This window comes from Arachis hypogaea, chromosome 17 (genome assembly GCF_003086295.3).
Source record: "Arachis hypogaea cultivar Tifrunner chromosome 17, arahy.Tifrunner.gnm2.J5K5, whole genome shotgun sequence".
Lineage (NCBI taxonomy): Eukaryota > Viridiplantae > Streptophyta > Magnoliopsida > Fabales > Fabaceae > Arachis > Arachis hypogaea.
In genome coordinates, this window is record NC_092052.1 from 105,937,832 (window position 1) to 105,945,070 (window position 7,239).

At 38.4% G+C, this 7,239-nt stretch overlaps 1 non-coding gene across 1 annotated transcript; it reads left to right on the forward strand.

Moving 5' to 3' along the window:
* The first annotated feature begins 4,676 nt into the window (after positions 1–4,676).
* On the forward strand, positions 4,677–4,783 carry LOC112768421 (small nucleolar RNA R71). The gene has a single exon (XR_003185853.1). It is a non-coding gene; the product is annotated as a small nucleolar RNA R71 (small nucleolar RNA).
* The last annotated feature ends 2,456 nt before the right edge of the window (positions 4,784–7,239 follow it).

A 7,239-nucleotide genomic window follows, 5' to 3' on the forward strand; every position in this document is an offset into this window, starting at 1 on the left:
CTTAAAACCTTATTTAACATATCAAACTACCAAATAAACTCAACAAACAAAACAAAACATGGAATTAAACTAATTTTATTAATATGTACAAAAGAGATAAAAATGAAAAGAGTTTACCATGGTGGGGTGTCTCCCACCTAGCACTTTTGTTTATTGTCCTTAAGTTGGACTTATGGGGAGCTCCTCTTAAGGTGGCTTGTGCTTGAAGCTATCCTTGAACATCCACCAATGCTTGAATCTCCAATAAGCTTTAGTCTTCAAAGATGATAACTCCAAGCCTTGATGGAGTTCCACACAAACCATGGGCTCCCAAATTTGATTCTCCTTGTGCGATCCGGGATCCCACACTTTGTTTTGACACCCATCTTTAAATTGATCATCGTGATTCCACTTGGGTGGTTTAGCCTTGGAATTCTCAATTAAGCATCCAAACATTCTCCTAGACCCATACAATTTAGCTCCACACCAAACGTTGCCATTCAACTTTGAGCATGCAACCATCATGAACTTAGAGTGATGTTTCCAACCACTACACAACTCTCTCTTACTCTTAACTCCACAAAGAGTTCTAAGTTGACCGTCATTTTTAATCAAACCATATTCAAGTGAGAAAGTGAAGCTTAAGGATAAGAATTTTACCCACTTGAATGTTGTATTGGATGGTGACTTAGGAAGGGATGTCTCCAATGGTCTTGCAAGTTTCACTCCCTTGTGCTCTTCTTTGATTATTTCCACCTCTTCACAAGCTTCTTCAATTTCAACCTCTTCCTCTTGGTAGCTTCCTTCCAATTCAATCTCTTCTTCATTGCTTACCAAGGGCATGGGAGGTGAGGTATCTTCTTCCTTACCCTCTATGTCAAACTCAATTGGAGAGGATTCAATTATACATAATAATTCTTCAATGATTGAATCCATCTCTTGGTCAACCTCTTCAAAGGCTTCAACCACTTCTTCCGGCTCAATTGTCTTAACTTCCTCCTTTTGTTGCACTCCTTGCTTTAACTTCTCTTCTTCACCTTGAAGCTCTAAACTCACTCCCTCACTATGCTCCTTAATTGCCTCTCCACATTCGTCAATGGGAGTGTCTTGGTTGCTTAGGCTTAGTCGGAAGGAGGCCATATTGCTAACAGCTTCCACTAGGATAACCATCTTGGCTCCTAGCTCTTTAAACTTCTTTTCATCCTCCTCTTGTCGCCTTAAGATATGAGATTCAAGATCTCTCAATTCCAACATGGAGGCTTCATCGGAGGGCGGTGGTGGAAGAGAGGGTTCATTGTTTGAGGGGAAGGCATTATAGTTGGAAGTTAGTTCATCTTGGAAAGGGTATAGAGTTGGTGTATATGGAGGTGGTTCTTGAGAGTAGTTGTGTTGGGATTGTGGTGGTTCTATGTATGATTCATATGGTTCATAAGGTGGTTGGTATGGTGGATAAGGATTATGGTCATAATGAGGTGTTTGGTGGTAGGGGACTTGTGAGTAAGGTGGTTCAAAGTCATGTTGAGGGGGTGGTTCATAGGCATATGGTGGTGGTTGTTGACAATCACAATAAGGGTCACCACATCCATTAGATTGATATGCATTAGAATGAGAGTTATACCCATAAGAATCCGGAGGTTGTTGTTGCCAAGAAGGGTGATCAATCCTTTGAGGCTCCTCCCACCTTTTATTGTTCCATCCTTGATGCATATTGTCATTATAGCTTCTATTCCCTACAATATAATCTGAGCCAAACTCATAGCCAAATGGGTGAGAATTCATAGTAACGAACAAAAACAAAAACTAACAAAAATAAGCAACAAAGTTCTAAGACTAACAAAAACTAACAAATAAGCAAAAAGCAAACATATTCACAATATTCACAATAGCCAATAACATAACACCATTGCAACTCCCCGGCAACGGCACCATTTTGATGAGCGGACTCTTGACGGTTTAGAATTTATCTAATGAAGTCTCGTTGTGAAGTATAGTTTCCAAACCAAACAATAGTCCTTTCATACAAAAATTTGGTTGTCACGAATAACAAACCCCAAATGAAAATTAACCGAAGTATTTGGACTTCGGGTCGTCTCACAAGGAATTGCAATGAAGTGGTCAATTATCGGCTATGAAGTGGGGTAAAGGAGTTTTGATTTGATAAGAGGACAATAAAATAAATGACAAGAAAGTAAAATAACAATTAAAGAAAGCAATTAATAAAGAGAGACATTCATGGCAAGGTTGAGATCATAGGCTTTCTATCCTAGTCATGCAATGATTAATTCATCTTATTTAGTCAACTCCAACAACGAAAGAAGGTATCATGTCATCTTCACATAGGGAGAATGTCAAACAAGACTAATTAATTATGTCACAATTATAAACAAGAATTTATCTTATTACGTCATCTCCAACATTGGAAGAAGGTATCATATTATCTTCCATGAGAAAAAGTCTAACAAGACTAGCTAATCTCAATCCAAAAGTCCTAATCAACTTACTAATTAAATTAGCAAAAGATTAGCGTCAATGAAAACAATATTAGCACTAGCTAATCTCAATCCAAAAGTCCTAATCAACTTACTAATTAAATTAGCAAAAGATTAGCGTCAATGGAAACAATATTAGCTAACAACTCTAGATCACCAACATGAGTTGGGTTTTACATGACTCAAGATTGCCCAATTATTCTTTCCAAGCCAAGAATGCTCAAGATTTACTCTAAAATCCAACCAAGCATTTTATCAAACACTTGGAAGGCATAAAAGGAAAGCATAATAAATGTGCAAGAATAGTAAAATCTATCAACTACCAATTGCAAGAAAAGTAAATCAACAATTCAAATCATCAATTAAAAGAACATCAAACATAAAATTGCATTAAAGAAAATTAAGATCCATCAATTGTTCATAAACATAAAAGAGAGTAAAACAAGAAATTAACAAGAGAAAATACAAGATCAAAGACAATAGAACAATAAACCATAAAGAGAATTGAAATCAAAACAAGAATTAAAAGAGAAATTTGAGAGTGATTAACATAACTTTACCCTAATTTCTACCCTAAATCTAGAGAGAGGAGAGAGCCTCTCTCTAGAATTCTAACCTAAAACATGATAAAAACTAAACTATGACTACTTGGTTCATTCCCCCTCCAATCCTTGGGTTCGATAACATCAGAAATGAGTTGGATTGGGCCCAAAATGAGCTGCAAAATCGCTGGGGGCGATTTCATTAAAGTGGACCCACGGCAGAATCGGCGCGCACGCGTACATGGCGCGTGCGCGCCCCTAAGCACGAAGCAAAATATAGCAAAATTTATATCATTTTGAAGCCCTGGATGTTAGCTTTCCAACACAATTGGAACCGCCTGATTTAGACCTCTGTAGCTCAAGTTATGGTGGATTGAGTGCCAGAAGGTCGGGCTTGACAACTTTACGATTCCTTCATTTGTTCATGAGTTCTCCCAATTTGTATGCTTTTTTTTCATTCCTTCCATCCAATACTTGCCTTATGATCCTAAAATCACTCAACAAACATATCAAGGCATCGAATGGAATTAAAGTGGATTAAAATTGGCTATTTTAAGGCCTAAAAAGCATGTTTTCACATTTAAGCACAAATTAAGGGAGAATTACAAAACCATGCTATTTCATTGAATAAATGTGAGAAAATGTGATAAAATTCCCCAAATTAAGTACAAGATAAACTACAAAATCGGGGTTTATAATGGTACCGGACCTTAAAGTGATGGCATTAATTCCACCTTTGGGGTTAGGCAAAGGTTGAGAAGGTAGTGCACTGGAGCTTGAGGGTTGATTGTTGGGGGTAGAAGGTGGTTCCAGTCGGGAAATGAGAGCTTGTAAAGTGGAGGTATGACCATTGATACTAGAGGTAAGTGTATTCTGAATGTCCTTCTGTCCTTGTGCAATAGAGTGAAGCATCTCATCATTGGTAGAAGAAGGGGGGTAAGTAAGCTGATGGGCCTGCTGTTGGTTATTCTGAGACGCTTGGGATTATCTTTGGTGAGGTGCTCTGTAAGGCTGGTTTTGATTTTGCTGTTAGTAAGGAGGGTTCTGCTGTCTATTGTTGTTATTGTTCCACCTCTGATTCCCACTGTTGTCTTTTCCTCCTCGGTTGTAGTTGTCCCTCCATCCTTGGTTGGAATTGTCTTTCCAGCCTTAGTTGGAATTATCTTGCCAACTTTGATTGTAGCTTTCACCTTGGTTATAATTGCCACCTTGTTGATAGTACCCTTGATTTGGGCGGTCATAGAAATTATGAGTAACTGCCAAGGTGTTGTCTTCTTGTTGGAGCTGCGGGCACTCATTATTGTAATGAGTATAACAGGCACATATTCCGCATACTCTCTTAGGAACCAGCTGTTGGCACTGTTATTGTGGGGGAGGCTGATGTTGTTGTTGATTCAGCTGTAGCTACTTCAGTATGTTGGTCATCTCTCCCAGAGTCTGTGTGAGAGTAGCAGTCTCACTACTAGAGGAAACCTCCGCAATAGCCTTGGGATGGTTGTTCCTGTGCCTGATATTCCGGGTAGACTCAGCTAGATTGGTGATCAGTTGCCACGCTTCTGTCACCGTCTTGTACTTCTTCAGAGAACCATTACTTGCAGCATCTAATGTAGTCTTATCCTGAGGCTTCATGCCTTGTGTAAAGTAGCTGATCAACACCAACTGGTCAATCTTGTGGTGGGGGCATGAGTCTAGGAGATTCTTGAAACGTTCCCAATATTCATAAAGGGTCTCTGACTCGCCTTGAATGATGCAGGAAATTTCTTTCCTCAGTCTATCTGTAACTTTAGCTGGAAAGTATTTTTCTAGGAATTCCCTTCTGAGCAGATCCCAATTGGTAACGACTGCTTCAGGTTGAGTGTAGAACCACTCTCTTGCCTTTTCTTTAAGAGAAAACGGGAAGGCATATAGCCAAATAGTAGTTTTATCTGCACCATGACACCTAGTAGTTGAGCAGGCTGTTTGAAAATCTCTGAGGTGCTTTATGGGCTCCTGAGCAGGTAAGCCATGAAACTTGGGCAGTAAGTTGATTAGCACAGTCTTTAGTTCAAAATCTGTAGCCAGATTTGGGTGACGCGCTTGATACGGTTACAGGGTAAAGTCTGGAGCTCCTGCTTCCTGGAGAGTAATCCTTCTGGGCTCTGCCATGTCACCTGCACGTAAATCAACAGAATCAGTAGAAAAGGAGCTTGTTTCTTCCTCAGATGGTGCTTCAGATTCGCCTTCAGAAGAGACTGGTGAATTGGTAGTAACCACTTCACCACCCTCAGAGGCTAACCGACGCCGAGCTCGCCTAATACGTGAAATAGTTCTTTCAATTACAGGATCAAACGCGGCTAAGCTCGGATCAGGCAGTGAACGCGTCATTCAATGAAAGAAACATACAGCTCATGGTAATAAAATAAAATAAAATATGCAAAAAAATTAAAAATATGTACACCAACCAATAATTTAGCACAAAATTGCAACTCCCCGGCAACGGTGCTAAAAATTGAATGGGCGAAAATTTGCCAATTAAGAATTTTAATATAGAACAGCGTTGCAAGTACAGTTCTTAACCGACGAAAATCCGCTTATCAATTTAAAAAGGGTTGTCACAAATTTAAAATAAAAATACTGGGAGTAGAAATCCCAGATCGTCTCCCAACGAGTTGACAAAAGAGTGCTATTTTATTAGTCAGGAGTTTTCCGAGAAATTTTGAGAGTTGGAGAACAGAAAATTAATAATTTGTAAATTAAAGTGATGAAAAGTAGCAAGAGAATTTATATAATCAAATAAAAAGCCTTGAACGGGGGAAGATTAGTTGGAAGTTCTATCCTTGTTGGATTTTCCCAAGTGTAATAGCAAGAGGTTGTTGTTTTCACTTAGTTAACCCTTACTAAATAAAGGAAAGTCAAGTGATTGAGCTAACTCTTATTCACAAGTCCTAATCCTCTCCTTATGGAAGGATTAGCATTAGTAAATAGAGAGTTAGCCAACAACTTCCAATTGAAATTAACACTTGAGTATTCCAACTCAAGGGTCTCCTTTTAATCAACCCCCAAGTCAAGTTGGGAGCCTACTCCATTGACATGAATACAACGTTCACAGACATATAAAGGGAATAAAAGGATGACATAATAAATTAAAGAAAATAAGAACTGAAAATTAATTAAAGGTAAAAGTAATTCTTTGCATTGATAAATCCCAAAATCATAAACATATGTATCTGAACAGGGTTAAGAGGTAATCAAAAGAGTAACGGAATAAGAAAACAAACTAGAATAATGAAATTTCAACAAAGGTAGTGACTCTTCTCAATATCCAAATCAAAAGCATAAACTATAAAAACTATGAATGTGAAGAAAACCTAGAGGAGAGTGATTTCTCTCTAAGATTTCAATTTAAAACTAAAAACTATGCGAATGAGAATGTGTGTTGAGTCTCTGCTCATCCCTTGGCTCTAGTCTGTGATTTTGGGCCGAAAACTGGGTCCAAACTCAGCCCAAAATTGCCCCCAGTATTTTCTGCAATTTCTGCAGGTGGCGCACGTCACGAGTACGCATCAGTCACACGTACGCATCACTCACGCGTACGCGTCAATCACGCGTACGCGCAGCTGGTCATCTTCGCATGTCACGCGTAGGCGTCAGGTACGGGCACGCGTCGCCGTGAGAACGCTGATTCACGCGCACGCGTGAGCCATGCGTGCGCGTCGCTCCTCGCTGGTTATCTCCTTTATTTCTTGTGCTCCTTCCATTTTTTCAAGCTTCCTCTCCATCCTCTAAGTCATTCCTGCTCTATAAAGCCTGAAAGCACTTAACACAGATTACGGCATTGAATGGTATAAAGGGAAATTAAAAACATATAATTTAAAGGCTCAGGAAGCAAGTTTTTAATTATAGAACAAAATTGGGAAGGAATTGTAAAATCATGCAATTGTATGAATAAGTGTGCAAAGACTTGATAAAATCACTCAATTGAGCACAAGATAAACCATAAAATAGTGGTTTATTAGAGACCAAAATCCTGAAGTCATTATTTATATTTGAGTGTGACACTCATTAAACCCTAAAACTCAAATAAAATAGTATCTATGGTTTTAATCTCATTTATCCAAATCAAAAGTAATAATGATTTATTTAATTCAATATTTATGAGAATAAATGAGATCACCGTTATATAAGTCATTTAATGTGAAATTACTTAATTTGCGATTATAATTAATGTATGTATTATCCATAAATATATT